The following is a 26,007-nucleotide window of genomic DNA, read 5'->3' on the forward strand; positions in this document are numbered from 1 at the left end:
TCAAAATATCGCGAGAAATTGGGTTGTTCACCAAGTTGTCCAACATTACATTCGTGTAGCATTATCCATATATATATGAATCATGCTATATGTACAACATTTTTGTACATCATGGGCTACATAAGAGGATATTATGATCAAAATACTTTGCGTCTCACATGCGCCTCATGAGAGACTTTTTTGTCATCGATACACCTTTATGTAGTTTAAGATGTTCCCAAAGCTGTACCAATAGCATTTTCCTATATATATATACCCTTTTTCCCGCAGCCCAATAACCATCACAAAATCTCTGTCTCTCTCTCTCTCTCCCCCCAAATGGCGTCCATCACAAGAGCATCGGCACTGCTAGCTTATCTACTTCTGATCACGAGGTGCCTGATAACGGCTGCCGTTGTCAGAGGAAACTTCAAGCAAGACGTCGAAGTTACATGGGGCAACAAACGCGCTCAGATACTCGCCGGCGACTCACCCTTTCATTGGACAAGGCTTCTGGGTCTGGCTTCCAGTCCAAACACCAGTTCTTATTCGGACGTTTTGACATGCAGCTCAAGCTTGTGCCCGGCAACTCCGCCGGCACCGTTACAACTTATTATCAGGGCTGGTCCTGGGTTTAATAAGGCCTAGGGCAAAATTTATCGAGTGTGCACTTTTATATAAATTAAATAAAAAATAATAAAATTTATTAATTAATTAATTTTATTAAAATTATAAAAATTTATAAAAGATAAGAAAGAATACCTTGGGGTCTCATTAAAACTTTATTTGGAAAAAATTCAATGGAACAAAATCCCAAATGAAAGAAAAAGAGTACCTCGCATTGTAAACGATACATTATTAAACGAAAACTATATATTTGAGTCTACATTCATTTTCATCTAGATCAATATTTATTTTCATCTATAGAAAAGTTTCATCAATATTTTCATTTTCATCTACATCACCAGTTTTTTCATTCACTTCATTCTTATTTTCTACTAATTCTTCCAATTGAATTGGTTATTCACATTCATTTGGTAAATCTTTATCTAAAGTTTCAAGTGAAGTATTAGTTTATTTAACAAAATATTTATTCAAAGATCCTCTTAAACTTTGAGCAATTTCTTTTTTTTTTTCTTTCTTTGTCTCTTAAGATTTTCGGAAAGTTATTTCTTAGGAAATATTTTTTTATTTTTATAATAAACACAATACAATAAAAAAAATAAAACTAATTAACAAAGAATAATAAAACTTGAATTTTGAGCATATTTTCTTCCACTTGAAACTTCCAATTATAAAGAATAAGAATCCCAATCAAGTTTTTTGAATCAAATAATAAATAAGAAAAAGTTAATAAAGATATGTATTACAATTTACAATTTTTCAAGGCAAAAAATTCCTAAAACATAAATAAAATGACAAATTTCTTAATTTGGCATAATAGTGTAATTTGACCAAAACCCATTATACTCTCACTGGTTTAGCAATAAGTATTGTTTCTTATGTAATTGATGTCCCTAACAGTCTAATATAATAATACATAACTAAAACTTGAAATATATATCATAGATTTGTATTGAAAATTAAAAATAATTACTAAAAATTTTAAAAGACTTACCTTTTTATAGATCGAGACTACTTTCACAGTGAAAATGCGATCAAATCGAAGATCAAACGGTTAGATTTTATAAAATTAATTGTTTATTGATATATTGTTGAGAGAAAATTAAAGGAAGAGAAATAGAGAGAATGAGTTGGGTTTCAAATAGATTGGGGGAGGAGAGAGAATAGTGAGAGAATAAATTAATTAATTTTGTGAAAATGGAAGAGGTAGTTGGAGACAAAAATGTATAATATAGGAGAACTTTTGAGTGGGGGTTGAGAGAATAGGGGGTAAAAATAAATATATTATATATTTTATTAAAATTTTTTAGATTGAGGGAATAAAAATAAATATAATATATATTTTATTAATTTTTTCCTTATTATTGTGCCTCCTCACTTATGGACCCAGGGCTGTAGCCCTGGTAGCCCTGGGCAGGGCCGGCTCTGCTTACTATGTATGTATATAATTAAGCACATATATTTCCCTTCTCATGATTTTGTTTCTCTTTCTTCATTAATTCATTTGATGAACTACTTAATCATTTCAATAAATATCTCTTCTTGGGTTGTGTGTGGAATTAATTGATGCAGTTGTCCTCGGAGGGGCCAACCCACGACGAGATAGACTTCGAGTTTCTAGGCAACGTTTCAGGACAGCCATACACAGTCCACACCAATGTCTACTGCCAAGGGAAAGGCAACCGTGAGCAGCAATTCCATCTCTGGTTCGACCCCACCGCAGCCTTCCACATCTACTCAATCGTCTGGAACCCTCAACGCATCATGTAAACATTCCTTCATTCATCATATCTCTACACTTGCTCGCTCTCGTTGATGCTCTCTTAATTTAAACAGTACTTGAATATGTGCTATTCTAATTCATTCATTAATTTCCCAGATGGGTGGTGGATAATATTCCACTAAGGGTGTTCGACAACAACGAGGGAAGCGGCGTTCCCTTCCCCACAAGCCAGCCCATGAGGTTGTACTCAAGCCCGTGGAATGCCGACGACTGGGCAACCCAAGGCGGCAGAGTGAAGACCGATTGGACCAAAGCTCCCTTCACTGCTTCCTACAGGAACTTCAAGGTCAATGCTTGCTTGCCCTAGTCCTCACCATCTGAGTCGTCGTCTTGTGATTCCAAGTTCTCCAACTCCTTGGCAACATCGTCATCTTCTGATGAGGCAATTTGGCAAACTCAACAACTTGATTCCAATGGCCGAAAGAGGTTGCGATGGGTGCAGCACAAGTTCATGATGGCGGATTTATGTGTGAGCTGCCCTGGGCTGAAGCCCAGGGCAGCCCACAACAAAAATTAATTTTATGAAGTAATTTTTCTGATTATGTAGTATTAGCCCAACCCAAAGTCACTCCAGCCCACCCTTCTCTTCTCCTTCCTCTCTCGACCTCCCTCTCGCTCACGGCTCACCCTCGCTGCCTCTCGCTCTCTGCCTCCTCTTCTCTTGCCCGTCCCCTCGCGGTTGCCCTCGCTCTCTGCCTCTCTCTTGCTCTCGCTCGCCCTCGCTGCCTCTCGCCCTCGCTCTCTGCCTCTCTTGCTCTCGCTCTCGCTCGCCCTCGCTCTCCGCCTCTCTTGTTCTCGCTCGCCCTCCGGCTCTCGCTTCCTTTCTCTTGCTCTCGCCCTCGCTGCCTCTCGCCCTCGCTCTCTGCCTGACTGCCTCTCTCAGTCTCTCTTGCTCTCGCTCGCCCTCGCCCCCACGCTCGCTCGGCCAGTCGGCCTCGCCCTCTAGCTCGCTACCCTGGCCCCTGCCTCTGATTCAGCCATTCAGGTCTTCGTTTTACCCCCCCTAAACATCCAGATTTGCTTCATTCGAGCCCTGGTATGTTTTCTCTTCTTTCAGTTCTTTGATTCTTTCGATTGACAGCTAAATCTCGATAGTTTTTCTATTTTTCGCTCATATTTTTTTTTACTTGTTTATGCTTGATTTGTTGTTGATATCGCTGCCTTTTTTCAGCAAGTTTTAAGTAGGTGATTTTGTTGTTTATGTTTGATTTGTTGTGTCTGCTTGCCTATTTGACTACTGCATTTAGCTAGGAACTTAGGAATTGGTGTGGCTGGAAGCCTGGAATTTGTTATTGCGAATTTGTTATTGAATATTTGAATCGACAATAATAGATGTAGATTCTGTTGTAGGTGAATTTTTTGTTTCAAAATCTCATTAAGCACAAGTTTAATGAAAATTTATTGTACTAATTTTTTGGTTACATAAAAATTTTATTACATTAACTTTCTAAATTTCAGCCCCCCAACCTAAATTCCTAGATCCACCCCTGGATCTACAACTATTACACTGACTCCAAACGTTTCCCTCGAGCCCTTCCCCGCGAATGCACATTACGCCAATGATCCCCACCCTCATAAGGCTTCCCTTTTGGGCGAAGTGGTTTTCCTTCGACTCTTGGTGACCCATCTTCATAGTTTTGGAGTTACTAGATGTTCAAAAAAATTCTTCATTCTTTCCATTCAAATGTAAAATCACTACGACAAAAATAGGCATTAACGACCAAAAATTAGCGACGACATTAGTTTTGGTCGTTAATGTAGTACTATTAACGACTAAATATAAATCATGTCGTTATAAGATAACTTTTAACAACATGCAAAATAAGTCGTCGTTAATAAACTATTTTCCCGTTGTTATTGGCTGAAATTTTTAATTCTAACTATCAAATAATAAAAAAAATTATTAAGATTTAAGTAGTACTTATAATAATTACTTTATTATAATTATTATAATAATATAATATATCAAACTAATTAATTTATTATAATTATTAGATTTATAATATAATTATATTTTTAAATAAATATTAATTTGATATAATAATTTAAATTATTTTATTACCATATTTTAGATTATTAATTCAAATTATTATTTTATTAATTATCATAATCATAAATTATTTTATTTTTATCAATTAAATAATTAATAATTATTTTCATAAATTATTTTATTTTTATCAATTAAATAATTAATAATATTATTTGTATAAATTATTTGATTTTTATTTAATAAATAAATATTTAAAAAATAAAAGAAAAAAAAACGTGGGCGGGAATACTCCCGCCGTATCTCTCTCTCTCTCCCTTTCCCCTCCTTCCCCAAATCAGCAAATCCCTAAATCCTAACTCACCCCCTCTCTCTCGCTCGCGCTCTCTCTCTCTCTCTCTCTGTGAAGTACTCCTGCCGTCGATCGATTCGCCGCTACCTCTGCCTCCTGTCGTTGCCGCTGCCTCCGCCTTTGCCAAATCCGCCTCCGCCTTCGCCGCCTCAAAGAAGGTATATGTATATATATATTGTGTGTGTATATGTAGTTTGCGTGTATATATATTCTGTGTGTGTATATGTATTATATGTGTATATATGTATTCTGCGTGTATGTATATGTATTATGCGTGTATGTATATATATTTATTTGATACTTTGATTCTTCGATTCGACTGATAATGTGGTGCTAAAGCTACATAATCTTGTTAATTAGGTTTATCATTGCTTATGAGAAGCTGATTTCAAATAGTTATATGATAAGGACACAACTCTAAACACTTGTTGTAATTGTTGTTCTAATCATGCATACTTATGTCACAATGCCAAATCTTTATGAAATCTCTTGATTCTTGAAACGGTATAAAATATTATGAAAGGTTTTGAAACACTATAAAAAAATTATAGTGATTGCATATGCTCGATCTTGCTTCTTTCCTTCTTAATTTGACTATTTAGAGCAAGCTTCTGATGTTAAAAAAGCAGAGCAAGTTTCTGAGTGCTTGTGACATTAGCCAACGAACAATTAATTGTTACAATGTACTGTTATCAAACCAAAAGAAGAAAAAAGCAAGCCACAACATCTAATCTTTTCCAAATCTAAAAGGGGAACATGAAGATAAAACTTTGTACTTCCATCACCTCTACCTTGACCCAGATGTCCTTACTTTTCATTTTAGTAAGACCAAAATAGTCACTTGAAAGGATAATTTTGAATGTTAAAAAAAACATTTATTTGTAAAATGAGCAAGCGCCGTTACTCACCAATTAGGTTATATTAGGGAAGGTCAATTTATGATTTTTTATTGTTGTTCAACTGGTATATGAATTCCAGAATATCCTTAAACAATTAATGTCAATATTATTAATCTCTTTCTTCTTAAATTTGAGATTCTTAGGAGAACACTCTTATTATCCAAAACAGAAAAAAAGACATAGAAAATAAAAAAGCGTTGGTTTATTTGTGGATGTGGAGTCCTAGTTATCTTTTAGGGTTGTAAAATTGATGCTTTAATTAAAAAGCACATTTTTAATTTTAACTGGTGTAAGTAATTACTTTATCAGTAGGCATTATTATGGGGGCGGGAGGGGTGTTACTGTTAGTCCATTAGGAGACATGAAATGACCCAAATGATTTGTTTCTTCTCCCATGCCTAATCATGCTCCAATTTCAGAGCTCTCCACCTCAACAAATTCACAGTGATTGACTTTTACATGCTCAAAAAGTTAAGTTACATTATAATTTTCACACACACACACACACACAAGCTTTTAATTGATTCAACAAGCTTATAATTGTTCAAGTAATAAGTTGGCCTAAACTTTTGTTTACTTGCTTTTAAAGTTTAGTTTTCTAAAAGTTCATACAAGTTTAAAGTCCAACTCTGATAATGAGAAGCTAAATTTTCTTATGAATAGCCAACTTTATTTCTTAAGGTTTAGCTAAACGATATTATTGTTATATTGTTTAGGTGAAGTACAAGATTTTGTCATTCTTTTATGAGATAAATTCAGCATACATTGAGGTGCAAGTTTCATTTAGTTCTTATTTTGTTTTTTGTGCATTGGTGCAAATTGCTTTTAATTCTTACTGCTACCCTTATTTTGTTTGTTGTGAATTTGGTGTAATTATTAAATCATCCTTCATTTCTTGGAGTTATGTACCTGTAGTTTACAATCCTTCCTGGTATTAGTACCTTGATTTCTGAGTTTTCTTTCAATCTTCCAACAGGCACATAGTGCTTATCATGGTATTGGCATAGTCAAATTGATGGGGCGTAGTAGTGGATTTATAGCCATGCATGCCGCGCTTGCTAGTGAACAAATTGATATATGTTTGATCCCAAAGGTACTTAATCAGGATATTTAATAAAATTTCTTTTACCTGAGCTTAGATATTTACTTGATGTTTGCATGCACTTCAGGTACCTTTTAATCTACATGGACCGCATGGTGTCTTGAGGCATCTGAAGTACCTAATTGAGACAAAGGGATCAGCTGTTGTCTGTGTGGCTGAGGGAGCTGGGCAGGTGAGTTATGTCTCAATTATTGGCTTTTAAGTCAAACTGTATTCAGATAAATGATACCTATGTATCTGTTGCAGTCCCATGATCCCATCTATGTATGCCTTTTGTTATTACCTCATACTGGAACAAGTTTATGTAAAACAAGTGAATTTTCTATGTTTGATATATAAGTTGGCAAGTCCATTATGGCTTTTATATTTTCTTGACTAACATTGCAAAACTATTGGTTTTACTACCTTTTTAGTTGCTTTGACCTCCCTATTGTTCACTTGTAATAATAGGTTATTTTAATATAATTATAAAGTATATTATTGATAACAACCTTTAAAAGAATTTTAGTAGCCAATTAATTAATTTTTGTTAATATATTTTATGTGAGAGGCAGAGCCTTGGTTGCAACAATATGGTTGCTTTGGGATCAAAAGATCACAGGTCTAGGTCAAGGGTCTTGTATTTATATAGCCTTTGACATCCCCGGCAGACAACTAGCTATTGGAATTGATGAGTAGTTGACAGTTTTTCCTTTGCATTTTAAACTTTGGCTACATTTTGTAATCTATCAATTTCAAGTATTGTTTAAATATATTAATCATTGGCTCATTATTTCTAAAAGCCATTTTTAAATATCATTCAGAGTAATTTAAGATTTAGTCATCATTTATTAAAGTTTTGTGTTGAAACATTTATCATCAAAACACTATCAAAATCAAACTAATAAAAGTAAGTGAGATTTTTGGCTTACTAGTTATCTCATGTGTTAAAGAAAATAGGAGAAGTATTGGTGCTCAAAAGCTTTTCTATGTTCATCTTTAATTTATTGAAGAAGTGTTGTAAGTAATTTATTTTAGTTGTATTTACTCACAATTACAGTTAGGGATATTTTTTTTTTTTTTTTAATCACAAGTTTAAGTTCTTGTAAAGTAAAGAGTTGGATTAGGTTGTTTTCTTCGTTAATATTTCCATCAAACACCCATAGTATGTTTTTTATTGAGATAATATGCTCTCATTCTGCAAATGCAAATGACCACACTTAGGTACTGTAATAATTAATGTTTCTTTTTTACTTAAGTTTGAATCTAAGCTCCTTGGTTGTTTTTATCTTTATTTATATTGTTAGATTGTGTTACTGTGGAAGGCATTTTAAATTTATAGTGCTCTGTCTCAATTGTTTAGGTTAGGGACAATTGCTTACTCTCAGCTTGTTGAATTCTATACATATGCTTGCTTGAACTGCTATTTGCACAAATGTTTTAACTTTTTTGAATTATTAATATATATGTAAAGAATACTAATATAAGAGCTTTGTTTCTTTTAGGTTGGTAGATATATATATATGTATATGTATACGTATATATATATATGTACATGAATACTGGTAATGCTTTTATCCCATATTCTCGTGCTCTGTAATTTAATCTATCTCTAATATTATCAATTTTTGTTGTATCTAGTACGATGGATAGGAATTGGATGATAGACTTTCTTACCAATATGTTAATGGAGTTGATAATTATTTGTGATACCAACATTGTTCGAGGTATGTATCCTGTGAGTGATAGGATTTAATCACTCCCTCCGGGTGGTGGGTGATCACCCATTTTTTTAAATTTTGAATGCTTAGTATTATATGTATCCTGTGAGTGATAGGATTTAATCACTTCCTCCGGGTGGTGGGTGATCACCCATTATTTTTTATTATTAATGCTTAGTATTATATGTATCCTGTGAGTGATAGGATTTAATCACTCCCTCCGGGTGGTGGGTGATCACCCATTATTTTTTATTATTAATGCTTAGTATTATATGTATCCTGTGAGTGATAGGATTTAATCACTCTCTCCGGGTGGTGGGTGATCACCCATTTTTTTAAAATTTTTAATGCTTAATACTATATGTATCCTGTGAGTAATAAGATTCAATACGTAACGACTCGTCTAGTGAGCCTTAGATGTTAATTATATTTTTATATAGTGTGTTGTATGTGGGCTTGTTAGATGCTAAAAGTAAGTTATGGGTGAATAAGAGGTTAAATGGCGCAAAATACTACGACATGTACACCACAGATGAGGAGAGAAATCAAGTGGGTCTAGTAGACATTGAGAGAGAGCAATGGAGAGATTTCGTGCATTGGTTGAGCTCACCTGAGTTTCAAGTATACTACACTTGAAGGGTGTTTGTTTTATTATATTTGTATTTATAATATAATCCACTTATAATTGATGTAATCCACTTATTATTGAAAAAAGTTTTAAATTCTTCTTCATAAATCCTAACACAAATTGTTGTCCAATGATTAATTATATTACATAGGGTATGTCTTTAACAAACAACTCATGCTCCATTATTTTCTAAAATTTTGAGTCTTCGTAGAGATAGAATTAATGTATCAATCATGATTCATACATATATATCTATATAAAACCTAAAAAGCCTTTAAAATTTTAATATAGGATTTGATTTAGTGATTTCTAATGCTGTAAAAAAAAAAGAGAATTTTGAAATATAGGATCTGAATCCTTCCAATATGGATTCATGGATTGTTGGAAGGAGATTTTATGTTTGAAAGTTGTTGCATGAAGAGAAAGTGGCTTTTTGATTTGTGAGATTAGCCATGAATGCAAAAAATGGTATACTTGCCATCTTCCAAATATTTTATGTTGGGTCATAGGACTAATGATCTTACAAAAGATATGGTCATGGATAAAGATAATTCACAAATTAGAATTCATATAGGTGGCCCCATTCCATAGAACTAAGGTTTGGTGTTTTTGTTAATCTACATCTCAATCTACTCTATATTTAAGGGTTTCTATATTTTGGTACATTTTAGTGATTGTATGTTATGTAGTTTGTGATGGAGACGTTTTGGGCTTTGTTAATTCTATTTCAAACATTTTAAAAATAATTTTTTATAATATTTAAAATTTTAAAAATAATTTTTTATAATATTTTATTCATTGAATTTGATAATACACTGAAAAAGATGACTCTCAAGTTTCAAGCAAAGGTATACTAATATAGATCAGATCACATCTTGATCTTCAATATTCTCCCTAACTTTCTGTTTGAAATCTTTAAACACCAAAAAAATGAGTGGATAAATAATGACTAGATTGTTGATTAAGCATAAAAAAGAAATGGAAAGAACAATAAAAACAACCTAAGCTAGCCACAACGATTGCTGACGGAAGATTCCCACGATTAGAGCCTATCATTAGAAACGCTAAGCCAAGAGGGTTAACATATATAAAAATTGATCAGATTTAACGACTGGATTTTCATAGATCTGATTTTTAAGTTTTGGCAAGAATTGAAAAATGCACTAGTAGTCGCCATCGGCCATTGTTGCCAATGGTTTCCGGCGATCAGAGGCAACCAATCGACACCTTCATCCCCATCAACCAACATACCCGAAAATCAACAAGATCCAATGGCTAAATCTCCATAGGTCTAAGCTTAAACTTTCGGCCAAACCTAACCGTGCGTGCATATATATGTATATATCATGGGTAATAAAAGGGGGAGATAATGAAAGATGGAGAGAGAGAGAGAGATGTTCTTCAGAGATAATAAAAGAGAGAGAGTAGAATTGGTGAGGGAGAGAGAGAGGTACTGCAAGAAAGAAATAGAAAGAGAGAGCATATTGCAAAAGAGAGGGAGTGAAAGGTTGCTGCCATGGAGGTGTTAGATGCTTGGGTTGCTGGTCACGATGCAAGGGGCGGTCAAACGACGGGGGGCGGTCAATGATGGCTTGCGGCGGTGATGGCAGTGGCGGGCGCGGTTAATGACCGAACTTGAAGAGAAGAGAAGAGAGAAGAGAAGGAAGAGAAGAGATGAACCTGGATTGGAGAGAGAAAAGAAGGGCATAAGTGTTTTTCGCGTTTTGGCTAAAAACAACCAAAATGATTTTTTGTTGTATTGGGTTTGCTTTATAATTGTTTTTTTTTGTTTTCGAAAATGTGTTTTTAAAAACAGCAAAGTAATAACTTTTTCATTGTTTTGAAAAAATAAAAACTAAAAATGGCCTGAAAACAGTAAATAGAACATGCCCTAAGTTTTTTGGAATAGGTTGTGGGGCAATGCGTATGCCTAATGGTTTAATGATGACCACTTGCAATGTTTATAGCCTCAACATTTTGGTGGTATGTTCTCCATATCCGTGTAGGGCAGCCGATAACATCCAATGCTTAAATAGGAAAATCAATCAACTCTCAAGAAATGTACCCCCATCCCACATTTGGGCAGCCAAGACACACTCAATCAAGCGATGATATCCTACGACGGTAGAAGGTCACGATGAATCCAATTCACCGCTTAAATCTAATATTGATTTGCACAATTGGAAAGATTTTTTGGTCTTTAATTTAAGGTCTCACTTGCACATGCATTTAAGTTTTAATTGATGTTTCCAATACATAATAAAATGAAATGCATACATGCATATCTTGGATTATCAAGGGCCTTAAGCTATTAATTAGACTTGAGCCTCAAGATCTAATTATGAAAGCTTTCAAAGAGACATTCAACAATAGAATAATACCGCTGCTATTAATCTTGTTGACTTGCTCCCACGAGCCACCAACTCTTGATGTCTCGGCATCTCCATCAACATCAACACTTTGATGCTCCTTTTTCATTTTACAAAAAAAAAAAAAACAATAAAATGATTCTAGAAATTGAAAAAGGACATAGAGATGTCTCTTTATAACTCAAATGAATAAATAATATTACATATTTGATGACCGAATACCTATAACTATTCATTCATTCAATCCCACTAAATTGACCCATGATCACCCTGTTCAATCTAATTGAACTAGTTGGCATAAACGTTGAAATCCAATTTCAAATATTTTCGTGTTTATGTAATGTGTGCCACTATTCTGGCCAATGGCATCTAATGTCACATTTCCTTTCCAGTATAAGCCTACCTAATGTAATCCAATTACATCTAGGTGAACACCTAAGAAATTGGACAACTGACAACCTATAAGCATGAAACGGTCCACCATTATTCCCTTGTGGTGCCAGATCGATCCACCGTCTCCAAGACAGTTAATTAATCCTCCCTCTAGAGCAATTTGTAAACCAAACTTCATGACAAACGTCCATTCCAAGCTAGTTTTACTTGTTCAGTCAATTGGCTCCAAAAATGGTCGACCGAAACCATCTAGAACCAAAAGGTTCTAACTTTGGTCTATTGACTTAAAGGGTACGATCGATTGAAATGCTCTAGAATCGGTCCAACAGGTTTGGACAACAGTGATAGATAATGCAAACTTGCAACAAAAGGGTAAGCAACATGCCTGAAACAAGCACACAATACATCAAATACTTACATAGGATGAAAATACTGAGATGAGACTTTGATACCATTGAAAGGCGGCATAGGATGTAAGGGTTCACTCTCGGATATCCCACTAGCATAGGGAATCCGAAAGGAGGTCCCCACAAAATTGATACAGATATGACTCAAAATAATTACAATTCCAATCTTACTTACTAACAATAGGAGCCAAATAAATAAATACATCATCTTGCACTTAATAATCTATTTAAGGCTTAACTGTGCCTGCACATTTCAAAATAAAAGGGCAACAAAAATTTCTAATCACAAAATAAATCCTTTTTTCTTAGGCTCTCAAAATGGACCCCCAAAGATCTTTTAGTTGGGATGTCTCTATACACATCCTAGACCATCGACTTAGGTGACACTCGCCTCGCGCTCAACTACGACCTTGCCCTTCTGGAATGACGTCAAAGCAAGGGGGTGAGCCACAAGTCTTAGCAAGTATAATATAAAGCAATGAAAACATTATAAATCAAGGCATGAATAATAAGAAACAAGTAGGGAGTAACAACTTATTACATTTCATAAAGTATATCATGCCTTACCCTTTCATATTGCAACACATACATGCAATTATGAGTAAACAATCACATTTTTGAACATCAACAAATATTAACACATACATAGGTGCACACAAACCATACGGTCCTTGGGGCCCATTCAACTTATCTCCACCCAATGCCTTTGCACTCAACAAAACTCCTTATGGTACTTGGTGTCCATTCTACCTTTAGCTCAACCCATGACCAGCATAGCCCTTGGGGCCCATTCAATAGCTCAACCCAAGTCTATGCACTCATATACTCACCATGTGGTTTTTGGGGCCCATTCAAGATTAACTCAATCTAAGACCATGGTTCTTGGGGCCATTCAATAGCTCAACCCAAGGATTTAAAACACATACATTTCCATACAAACATAAGCATAAGCATAGGCATATGCATAAAAGATTTTCCTACTATTACTCACCCATGGTGATACATTAACTCAATATCAAAATCATGAAACCCATTTAATACACACATATAAAATCATGAATGCTCGCACGTAATTGGTTAATAATTTTTGCATCATATTCTCATGAGCCATTTCAATACACACATAATCATGCATCATTATAAAGATTTACCCAATTTACCCTTACATATGAATTTTCCCTTTTCTGGGACTAAAATCAAAGCTCTAATCATCAATTGGACTAAACAATAATCCATTTGAGAAGTGGGGGAAAAGAAGACAAGTGGTTTAAACAGCAGGGATAGGAAACAGGGCAGAATCGGTCGACAATTACCAAGGAACAGGCGACAGTTTTTGTGTTTTGGAAGGAAATAGTCGATGGCCAATGAGGGCTGGTTGATAGTTTCGTCCCCCATAGACCACGAACGGTAGATAGCCTCTGGCGAATGGTTGACAGCTAAAATTCACCCTTTCGACTTCCAATGGTTGACAGCCATTGCATCAAAACTATTGTCAGGAATCAGAAAATAGTTGGCAGCCTTGCCAAAACTATCAACAACCAGACACTTTCCTCGAAAATGATCGACAGCTTCTGCATACTGTCGACCACTTGATATCGAGAAGCAACATGAAGACCATAATCAAGAACGAAAAAATGCAAGCAAGAACATCTTGCCTTACCCTAATCCTAATCAAATAATGCATCATTCCATGAAGAAAAGAAGGGTGAAATAAAACCCTATTGAGACTTTGAAAAAAACCATCAACCATACAAAGAGACCCACAAGATTTAAAGCCAAGAAGAAAAACCCACCAAGTCCAAAAGTAGCTTTCAAGAACCCAATCCCAAGGAGAAGATGAATGAACCCTTGACCCATGAACTAAAAGAGGATTTGAAATCCTTATCTCAGAAAGAAGAATAAAGGAAGGAGCTTGCACTTGGAAAGAAAAGAGAAATAAAGGGAACTTGCCTTGTTTGATGGAACCAAAGAAAAAGCAACTTGTTGAATTTCTTTCCTTTGAAGCTCCAAGTCAAGAAGAAGGAAAGAAAAGAAGAAGAAGAAAGAAAAAGAAAAAAAATGAAGTATGGGGAGGAGAGGGAGGAAGAGTGGCTTGTCGCCACTTTCCAACCACCCCATTTTTTCTCTTTCCCTTTTTGCCCCTCCCCTTTATTCAATAATACAAACGTATCCCCTCTTATACACACACACACACACACACACACACACACACACATATCTGACAACCCATTTTAAATTAAATTCTCGACATGAGATTTTGACTTTTCAACTCTCATTTACTATTCCTCATGCTTTGATTTTTCAACCATATCACAATACATTTTATTTGACTTTGACTATTCCACACATAGAATTTCCCTTTTTATCATTTTGACTCCCTTTTTCACCACATAGAATATTTCCAACACAATGCTCAAATAATATGTAAAATAATGACACAATATTTTTAACCCGAGGATGGGTTGTTACATAGGAAGCGCGCTAAAAACACCAACTAATGGTGGATCTATGTAAGGGTTTTACAAAAAATCATTTTTCATCAAAGAAAAACGGCACAGTGGAAGCATAAAACATAAATACAGTGGACCAAAAATATCCTTGCAAGACTCAGTATGTATCATCCATATGCATTAACAAATAAAACCATGCCATAGGGGGGTTTTATCAATATACCTTTTGGTGAGTGCCGGTTTCGGTTGTCCAATGAGATGCTCCTCTTTATTTCTGTCCAACGAGCTCCCTTGAACCAACAACAACGTCAGGTGACCACCCTACCTCCTAAAGTGTGGAGTGTAACACCCTACTTTTCTTAAGCGTGCGTTAACTCAGGATTTCAAGAATATTTTTTTTTTTAACTACGTTCAACATAAATCGTTCCTAACAATCCTATTTTACCCTCTCAGCATATCAAATTTAAAAATCAATAAGCTAAGACAGGTAACATCAACATAAAATGCGGAAGTAAGATCGAAACCTCAAATGATACATAACCGTAATTCCTTTATTCAAAATATGGAAACCATACCATTGTTTTGACATGACATCTTAAAATACATAGAGATTAACCCCTCAACAACATAACTAAACACCTCAAACATAATTGAAATATATGCTAAGGGTCTCCAATGTAATCAACGGTTATATCTCGATAGCCTCATTTCCCTTGGTGTCGCTGCTTTTCCCTGAAACGTTTGAATATTCCAGGGACATAGTCCAAATTAGATGTTGAATCATCTAAGTGAGATCTCAAAATATTTTCGTGAAATATGCAAGACCATGAATAAACTGACGTATCCTAACATGTCCCGCCCCAAGTGAATCCCATACAACACTTAACCCATACCACGGAAAAAGAGTAATCTCTCTAAAGGCAACATAATCACATCGACGCATTGGCACAACACAATCATAGCTTAAGAGGGGCAACATCAATGCATCTCTCCGACACCTCGTGAACAATCATTACCACTCCCGACATGAGAGGGTCAACATCAACGCAGGAACCCGATTCACCACAATCATGCCAGGGATTACTTTCTCACTCAAAAGCATCTCGGAAACACTACCCATGTCCAACACATGCTAATGCCATAACCACAATGTGTAATGATGCATTACATAAAATGAAATTTCAATGCACGTATTTCAATGCACACATAAATAAATATTTTGGATAAACCATCCACATGAAATCAACTATTCACATGCCAAAATTATTGCATTAAACAAAATCAAGTATAGGGTCGAACCACCCACAATAAACTAAAGTTTAGATAGAACACTCACTTGAAATTGAGTTTTGAAATAAGGACTCAATAAACCAAATTTGAAGCAAGAAAACTCTCATCTTAAGCGAAACTCAAAGCACCTTGAATCTCGTGATCAACCTCGATTTCCATGCCATGCTTCAGTAATCGCACTATTACTCAACCTCGAGCTTCAATGAGCCCTAGACATCATATTTATTCAAATGAATATTAATATCTATTTTTTCTAATTTTTTCATAATTTTCTCCTTCTTTTCTTTTTATTTTCTCCTCGAAAATTCCAAAATAAATACCCCCTCAAGGTTTCTTTTTCAAATTTTTTTCCACCATAAATCATAAATTAATTTCATAAAAATATTAAAATTAATTTTAGAGAAATACCTAATCCCACGTGCCCTCACGCGACGGTGGTCTTCTTCTTTTTTTCAATCACCAGAGATGCTCTGATCGCTGATCTTTTTGCACCACCTTGAAGCCTGCCTTCCTCAAGTTGATCACAATAGCATGCTTCTTGGCTTGAAAACACCACCGGAGATGTCCCAAATAGGTCAAAAATAGTCCAGCTTCAGTGACCTTTCATTTTTTTGGCCAACATTCAAACACCATTCAAACCAACTCCAAAATCTCCAGAAATGCTCCCTAAGATGCGAGGAACAAAATCCCTCTAACCAATCTCTCAAAAACACTCCCAAACTCGAGCAATTTGATGCTCAAAACTTGAAACCCTCAGCCTCTATTTATAGCAAAAATTCTGTCTCTTCTTGGTTAATTAATGGCCATAGCTTGTCTCTCACACTTCCTAGGCCCATGCTTGGCCATACCCTGGCAAGATCGGACCATCCCATCGTTGGATTTGGGCTCCATCTGCGGCGACAAGTCGACTATGCTGTTGGCAGCAAGTTCCAAAAATTACATTTCGGCCCTCAGCTTCTTCCTTTGGCATTTTGACCCTCTTCCTCAAGTCCTTAAACTTTGATATTTTACCACATGAACCCTTAAGTTCCATTTTTCTCAATTGGCCCAACAAATTTGGAAAAATATTATTTTATACCCCATTTTCAACTAGAATTGAAAATTACACTTAGGCCTGAATGCATGATTTGATCGCAAACCCTTTTGTTTCATCTCGAAACCACTTAAGAGTTATTTTATTCACAAAATTAGAGCCTCCTAAGGGTTTTGTGGATTTTTCGGAAGCCCCTTACCATCATTTGATCTTTCAAGCTATAATTTAGCTATATCGGGAACTGTCTCTATTCCGATTGCTTTCAACTTCATAAATTTGGTCTCGAGATGCTCGTCAATGACATATCCTTTTTTTTAGACATCTAAGTTTCGAGGCGCTCCCTATTGTCGATTCGGCGACTTATTTTACTACCAAGCCAATTTTTTAGTATTTCGAACTCATTAAAATTACGTGACAATCTCATGCCAACATGGGGTATTACATGGAGGACCTAGTCGGTCCATGCCTGAGATGCTTTCAAAACCCTCCAACGAAGTTGTGTTAGGACCCTCTCAATGGAGGTGACCTAGAGCTCTACCGTAGTTCCTTCTCGGTTTCACCTTGGTTGTCCCACGACTGGATCTAATGGGAGAATACAAGAAGGAGTAGCTGCAACAAACATGGAGCAAGAAGAAGTTGCTTGCAACAATGGAGGGATAAAGAAGAAGCAACCAGCATAAAAATAGGAAAGAGAGAGGAATGAGATTGTGAGGGAAGTAACTTAGCTAACTTTCTCAAAACCCTTTCAATCTCTTCTTCCAATCCCCAGCTCCTTATGCATGCCTCCTCATCGTCCCATCCCTCCATCATGTGTAACGACCCGATAATGGGTCTAGCCATTTTGACATTAATCCTTACGCCTTAAGTTTTGGATTGTAAGTAATATAAACGCTAGTTCGTTTCATATAATAGAACTAAGAATAGTAGCAAGGATAATAATAATAATAATAATGGTAATAATAAATGTGTAAATTAAATTAAATTAGTTGATTTCTAAAATGTTGGGGCTATAAGTAAAATAGGCAGTTTTTATAACATGGGGGTGTAAGTGCTAGTCTTCGGAAAAGTTGGGGTGTTGGTGTAATTCGGGAAAGAAGGGCGCGAACCACTTTAAATTTAATCGCATGCCTATATATGGCGAGGGCGAGTGGCACTGCGGGCGGTCGCGCGTAAGGAGGGGTGTGCGACATGTCAGGGTTTCGAAGCACGGTTGAGGAGGAAAAAAATGGGAATTTTCCCAGCAGGCGGGTGCCAAAATGGCGCGCGCTAGTCCCTCCGTTTTCGCTTGGCAGCCAAGGCTCGTTTATCCTATTTAATGTCTCGATTTTGGCCATTTTTGAGGGAGAAAATAGAAAGAGAGATTGGAGGGAGGAAGAGGGTGCAACTAGCAGTTTAAAAGGGGGAAAATGTGCAGAAATTTGAAGAAAAGATTGGGTTTTATCGAGATTTCAAGTGATCGGGTAAGTGAGAAAAATCTACTAAAAATACTACTCGGTTAGAACTTAATTCTTGATGTGATTTTAGTAATTTTTGGGTAAAAATTATGTTATTAGGAACGTGTATTATTTACTTGGTGTGCCAACAGAAGACATTGAAACCGGCTACTATCAGGCAAGCTCCCAACCCTGCTCTTAAGTTATTTTCCCTTTTGGTTATCGTGTAAACTTTCGATGTGAGTCTCCTTGTTTTATTCTCTTCAATTTGAACGATTCGGACCCTTTTATTTATTTGGCCTACAACATTAAATCTGGTTGTGCCGTGTTCGTAATCTTGATGAGGGTTTTGAGTCGCCCTCAAATACATAGAGAAGATGCGTCATTGTTAGGTTTAGATTGCGCAAGGAATTGTGTCTCCTTGTGGAAGGATGGGTTACGTAAAGCTTAATGGAAAAAGTGTAGGAAGAGTCATAGGAGGGCTCATGATATGCTAAGCTTAAAGAATAGAAGTTAATGTCGGCTATGTGTGTTTAAGAGTGTGGGGTATAAATCCGTTGACTGTTGATCGTGGGTTGTGGCAGTTGATAGCTGGATATATGGGCTCCAGCTATCATCTGTCTCGATAAATGCTAGACGGGCCATGAGAGTTGGTTCCCGTCGTCACACACCTTTGTGTTTGTGTATAACATGATGTTGTGTGTTGCACAGGGTTGGGTTGTATGCATTAGGGGACATGACTTGTGTGTGGGGAAGTGTGCGCATTGGCATAACCCGGTTGGCCATTGAGTGTTGACTTGGGTATCTTAGGTAAATATATGCATTTAAAGCATTTTGCATGTGTGTATTCATATGTGGGCGTAGCATGGCCTGGTGCTTGATTTATGGGGGGCCTTGTCATCACGTTTATGCTGCAAAAGCCATTGCATATCTTATATGTTGCATTGCATGGTGAGCAAGAATGGTTGTGAGGGATGGGAAAGTTATGCGAGGTCGAGGGTTAGAGTCCTACGGTAACTACAAGACCGGGGGGTTAGAGTCCCACAGTAATAACATGTTATGACGAGGTATGAAGCGTGATGACATGGGATGAACGCAATAAAAGTTATGATACGGTAGTCTATGTTGGGCTGCTACCAGGTTTGTATGTGGGACTTGGGTGCCAATGTGTGTGAATTATGTGGGCCCCAAGGACCTTATATGTGCGGTGTAAGTTGTGTTTATGCATTTGAGGCTAACGTACAGATGGTATACATGGCACAGTGTGTGGCTGCATTGTCATGAAATGCATGTGGTATGGGGTGGGGGAAGCTCTACTCTTAACTTGTTGTCTCTATTCTTTTATGCTTGTTGGGCTTAGTGGCTCATGTTTGTTTGCGCCATTCCAAGTAAAGACAGAGCCTCGAAGGACAGGGATCTAGGCGAGGCTTGAAGTAGGAAAATTAGACGTGTACAGAGCGATTCCAACCCTAAGGTCTTGGTGGTGTCGTTTTGTTGCAATCGTTGTGATAGGGTAACATGTAACCTCAATGTTGTTCAATGTAATTGACCCTGAGGGTTGTATGAGAATTTAAATGATGATGTATGATGTGAAATCGAGTACTGTGATGGGAAATGTGTACGTTGTTTGTTGTGTGTTCATTAAGACTCTGGCAGGGGCCAACCTCTCTGACGCTTCCCCTTGAATTCCTTGGCCGAGGTTTTCAAGGAAGAAGTTGCCATGAGTTTTTGGTAGCTGGGCGGGCGTTGGGTCCCTGAAAATAAAATAAGATAGTAATTAAATATGGGGACCTTCCATCATGCACACTGTCAAAGCATTAAATGCTCTGACACGACAAAGAGGCATAAGTTCGATCAATTGAAGTTGAATAGAATCTCAAGCTAGAAGTTCGGTTGATCGAAGCTCTTAATGTATTTCGCACCTCAGCCCTGCTATTAACACATAATAGCCTTTGCACTATCTAATAATGCAACCAAGGTCCCTTTGTCAACTCTTGACAGTGTGCCTCGCTATTCAATAGCAATCTCCCATATCCATAGATCCATGTGTCCCACACATAATAACAACCAACATCATTGTCCCACAATGACGAGGAACACGCTAACAATTATGGATCATTAATTTGATACATTACTCTGTATGCGTGTGACTTTCTAAGTTCATCACAACCATGTTGCAATCAACACACGTTAACTCCTTGACGTCGGCTGATCCCATTGACCTACTAAGAGGATCTCTCCAAATCTCCAAAGCACCCTAAAAGATCCTAAGTATCCTGTAGCTAGGACATAGGATGATCCTAACGGCAATGAAATCTAGCTTTATATGAACCTATTAAGGTTTCTCGATTATCGTGCATTATAGTCCTTCCATTGACTCACATCCTGACTGAGTAAGAGTCATGGACTGATTAAACTCACAGGACTCGATAACTATAACAAATCTAGTACGGTGTGATTGAGGTAGCATGACAGATCCCGTCTGACATTAGAACTCTTTTCAATCTCATGCTAACCCTAGTTAGGGATTTCCAATCTCAACATGGATCACATAGGATGTTTACCCGCATCAAATGGAGGTCAATGGATCCCATCAACAAACATTTGCCTCCATACACCACTACACAGAGATCGCACTGAGAGCTTCCCCACCTCTTACACCGGATGGTTCCGCTCATTTCAAAATCCCTAACACCAATGCACAAGACAACATGTTGCCTTTAGTTAAAGGACCAAATACAAAATTGAGAGCCAACAACAGATTATGAATACTAAAGCCATATGATCTATCGTAGGTGTCACCTTCAGTGGATGTTCTACCAACACCCACCCATATGTCTACTAGATACATCCCATGCAATGTGGCGTGTGACTCACCACCCCATTCCTATTAGCATCTTATTCTAACAATTGTAGTAGCCCATGTGCTAGTCCACTAATTGATAAATCATATTCTCTTTTTGATAAATCTAAGGACCGAGAATATCTTTAAGAAATCCTGAACTAGAGATCCACGTCACAAAGTCTCAACACCTTTGAGAGTAGGAACTCTACTAGGAAATCTAGGGATTCATTCATATAGATGAGATGGAGAGATATGAATGAAGATATGACCTTTTATTAATATCAAGAATACATCAACAATGTTACTCAATTACATCCCATGAAGTGTAAATCTAACATTTAGGGCATTATTAGTAACACTATGTTCAAGAAAATTCTTTATTCTTTCAATACAAATGTATGAAGCGTATTAATAAATTATAAATAAAAAAAGAATCAATAAATTACTTGGTAAGATTTGTTTTTCGGTTACATAGCTTTAAATGCCGAAGAAGGGAAAAGGTATAGTTTGGGGAAGAGCAAACATAGATATTAAATTGGTCTTGAGACACATCTCTGTGTCTTAGACAAATCCCTCTACGGAAGCATCTTCGTTGGATGTCACCAATATTATAGGTGATGTTGCCTTGCTTTCAATCTTGCAATTGATTCCTTGCCCCATCCTTTCTTCTTCTTCTTCTTCCATTTAGTCTTTTTGGTTTTCTTGCTACAAAAGGTTGTCCATCCCTCATCTCCCTTTGTTGATCTCGGCTGTGAGACAGCCATAAGCAACCCAAAAGGAACCGCAATAGCTTTCATTCACCTTCATCAAGAGGGTCCTAGCATGACTCAGATGAAGAGTTCCGAAGTGACTCAAGCGTGGACGAACTAGGTCCTTAACGGTTGAGGAGGCGGGCTAGTCATCCACGTGTTGTTGGAATGGGAATAGATTGGATAACTTGGAGGCACCTTGCACAACTGTCAACCTTCATCATCCATTTAGGTATATATCTTCATCTCCCAATGGATGATTTTGTTTTTTGCATATGGATGATTAATACCAAGTCTTGCAAGGGTTTATTTTCATTTTCACTGTGTATTTGTTTCGGTTTTGAAAATGTTTTAAAACCGATATACCCTTGCATGGATCCACTAAGAGTTGGATTTTGGCCTCAGTCCCTTTTCGTTTTCAGTTTCCTTTCAAAAAGGATTGAGAAGGAGTTTCTAGGGTAGCTTCCAGGTAGGAGTTGACTTCTAGCTCCCCTCGTGGAGCCCCTTGTGGCTGGGTGATTTCAGGTATAAACCTTCTCAAAGTAGAAGGCAACATGTTGCTAGGGAACATGTTTTGTAGTATCTTGGCCATTTCATGAAGCACCTACATTCCATTGATATGCTACTATCGCAAGGCCTCATATTCTGCCCAAGAGACCATAGGCAGGTCTTGTTGGGAAGTGCCAGGTTGACCAACAAGGTGACTGTAGGGGTGAGTGATCAGGCTTAATTATATACATATTTTTATCTAATTTTTTTTAACCTTGTGCTATTTTTCTTACATAAATGTGTGTTTATATGGATTTTATATTATTTTAATCTCTTTTTATACGAACCCAGGAAAGGATATTATTTCAAAGATTTGAGCATAAAAAGAAAAAAAAAGATATTATAAAGTTAATTTTAAAATTAATATTGTAAATTACGATTATAATATAAATAAAAAATAAATAAACATTTTAAATAATTAATATTATAATATAATTAAAATTATTATAATTAATCGTATATTAAATATTAAATATTATCTTATATTATTTATTTATATAATATTATTTATTTATACATAAGATTGGTGGTGTGGCATGAATTGGGGGACTTGGGCTAGGACTCCATGCGCATATGTATATATTATAATATATTAAGGAAAGCAGGGAGGAGTGAATGGAATTGGGATTGGAGGCGCACAGTGAAAAAGGAAGAGAGCGACAGAAGCCACAAGGCACATTGGAAGGCAATTGGAGACGAGGAGAAGTAGTGCAACAAGGGATTCAATGGTAGATTGGAAGCCAAGCCTGACGCACAGGGACGCCTTATGCACAACAGTAGCAATTGTGACCTAGATCTGGAATAGATCTGGGTAGGGAGCCCCTCTTTTCTCCATTAAACTTTTAATTTTAATTTTATTTTAATAATGTTTAGCTAAATTATTTTAGCTAGGGTTTGGATGGATTTTAATTTTGGGATTATGTGATTATTTGTTTAGTTTGATTCGAAACCCGATTATTATTTGCTTGAGAAATTTATATTGTTGCGTTTAATACTTTAAAAGATTGGCCACCTTTTAATGATTTAATGATTTATGCATGACTGACTAAAGGATTTATATATGACGACCTCGCCCTTGGACACCCCGGCTGAGGCCTCATGAAGGAGGTGTCAAGAAGAGATGGTACTTGCTAGGGTAGTGGCACACATCAAGCCAATAATTGAATAGATGGCTATGTTTCAACAAGAAACACCCTACGTGGGGACTAGGCTTCGTCCTTCTTTTCGCTCCATTCGAGAAATCGATCCCAAAACAACAAAAAGAAGCACAGGAAGATTCTAGAGACGTGCACTGGCCACATAATGATGCCTTTGTGGTCCGAGCTCGAATTGGCAACATGGAGGTATGAAGGATTATGGTAGATATGGGCAGTTCAGTGAATGTTATGAACATGGGATGTTTTGACCAGATGGGATTGGGGTCACAGGCGACGCAGTAATTCCAACATGACGTATAAGACTCCCATTCACGGTTGGGGATTCGAATCTTCAGGCCACAGCCATGATGGACTTTCTTGTCATTGATAGTCCTTCTATGTACAACGTCGTCTTAGGAAGGCCTATCATGAACGACTTGAATCTGGTTGTCTCAACCAGAGCCCTAGCAATCAAGTTCCCAACTCCAAATGGGACCGGATGCGTAAGGGGCGAGCAGTATTCGGCTAGGCGCTGCTATGAGGAGGCATTGAAAATAGAGCTCAAAGGAAGGAAGGTCAACATGGTCTCTGGAGGGAAAGTACGAGTCATTAGTGGCAAGGGAGTCAGTCACGACTTGGATCCGGACGAGGTGGATTGCGACTGAGCTACCAGCCTGACAAATGAGCTGGAAGACATTATGGTCGGTGACATCGATGCTGAAAGATGTCTCAAGCTGGGTAAAGGCCTCCCTCTCGAGGTAAAATCCCAACTGATTGATTTTCTTAAAGAAAATTTAGATGTATTTGCCTAGAACCATGAAGATATGGTGGGAACAAACCCAAACGTGATGTTACATCGACTCAATATCAACTCCAATCATAAGCTAGTTCGCTAGAAAAGGGGACCCATGATGATTGAGTGTTATGCGGCCTTGAAAGAAGAGATAGAAAAACTCTTGGCCAACAAATTTGTTAGGGAGGCCCATTATCCGACTTGGGTGGCGAACTCGGTCCTTGTGAAGAAAAAGAATGGAAAGTACCTGCATTGACTTTACATATTTGAATAAAGCGTGCCCAATGGACAATTTCCCTCTCCCCAGAATTGACTAGCTTGTGGATACAACGGCTGGTCACTAGCTTCTTAGCTTCATGGATGCTTATTCGAGGTATAATCAGATCCCTATGAACCCCGAAAAGGAGAAGCATACATCATTTATCACAGATCGGAGGCTATACTACTACAAGGTGATGCCCTTTGGACTAAAGAATGCAGGAGCAACCTACCAGCGGCTGGTTAATATGATGTTCGGGGACCTGATTGAAAAAACCATGGAGGTATACTTGGATGATATGCTGGTAAAGTCTATGCTGGCCGCCGACCATATCCGCGACCTAGAGGAGGCATTCCAAGTTTTAAAGAAATATTAGATGAAACTAAATCTGCTTGAGTGCTCATTCGGTGTGTCTTCTGGGAAATTTTTGGGCTTCATAGTGAATGAAAGAGGGATTGAGGCCAACCCCGAGAAGATCTAAGCTTTGCTTGACATGCGATCACCTACCAAGATAGAGGAAGTGCAAAGTCTTAATGATATACTGGTAAAGTCTATGCTGGCCAGCATAGACTCTTTTTTTTTTCAAAAAAAAAAAAAGTCTATGCTGGCCGCCGACCATATTTGCGACCTGGAGGAGGCATTCTAGGTTTTAAAGAAATATTAGATGAAACTGAATCTGCTCGAGTGCTCATTCGGTGTATCTTCTGGGAAATTTTTGGGCTTCATGGTGAATGAAAGAGGGATTGAGGCCAACGCCGAGAAGATCTGAGCTTTGCTTGACATGCGATCACCTACTAAGATAAAGGAAGTGCAAAGTCTTAATGGCTAGATCACTGCCCTTTGTAGGTTTGTCTCAAAAGCCTCCGATAAATCCATTCAATTCTTTAATATCCTAAAGCAGGCGAAGAATTTTCGGTGGACGGAGGAATGTGAAACCGCCTTCCAACAACTGAAGGAATATATGGGACGGGCTCCCCTCATGTCAAAGCCAAAGGAGAGTGAAGAGCTGATTGTCGTGTCTCAGTGTGCTATTAGTGCAGCAGTAGTGCGAGAAGAAGGCTAGGTGCAACACCCGATATACTATGTGAGCCATAGACTACTAGATGCCGAAACAAGGTACACCCCCATGGAGAAGCTCGCCTACTGCTTAGTGGTTACTTCAAGGAAGTTGGACCCTTATTTCCAAGCCTGTCAGATTGGCATATTGACCAAGTACCTGTTGAAGTAGATCTTGCAGAAGCCCGACT

The 26,007-nt window shown here is 37.2% G+C and overlaps 1 protein-coding gene and 1 pseudogene across 4 annotated transcripts in view; both read left to right on the top strand.

The window, feature by feature from the left end:
• Positions 1–300: 300 nt before the first annotated feature.
• LOC127792029 (xyloglucan endotransglucosylase protein 7-like) lies at positions 301–3,421 on the top strand (annotated as a pseudogene).
• Positions 3,422–6,674: 3,253 nt separating this feature from the next.
• The window catches only part of LOC127792028 (xyloglucan endotransglucosylase protein 1-like), a 52,009-nt gene continuing 32,676 nt past the window's right edge, over positions 6,675–26,007 (top strand). For 2 of the 4 annotated variants that reach the window (XM_052322313.1, XM_052322312.1), the window contains exons 1-3: positions 6,675–6,717; positions 6,794–6,898; positions 8,347–8,432. The gene's annotated coding sequence lies outside the window, so the exon portion shown is untranslated. Of the gene's footprint in view, positions 6,718–6,793; positions 6,899–8,346; positions 8,433–26,007 lie in introns of those variants that run through there. The other 2 variants (XM_052322315.1, XM_052322314.1) reach the window with 1 other exon arrangement.

Source organism: Diospyros lotus, chromosome 15 (genome assembly GCF_014633365.1).
Source record: "Diospyros lotus cultivar Yz01 chromosome 15, ASM1463336v1, whole genome shotgun sequence".
Classification (NCBI taxonomy): Eukaryota; Viridiplantae; Streptophyta; class Magnoliopsida; order Ericales; family Ebenaceae; genus Diospyros; species Diospyros lotus.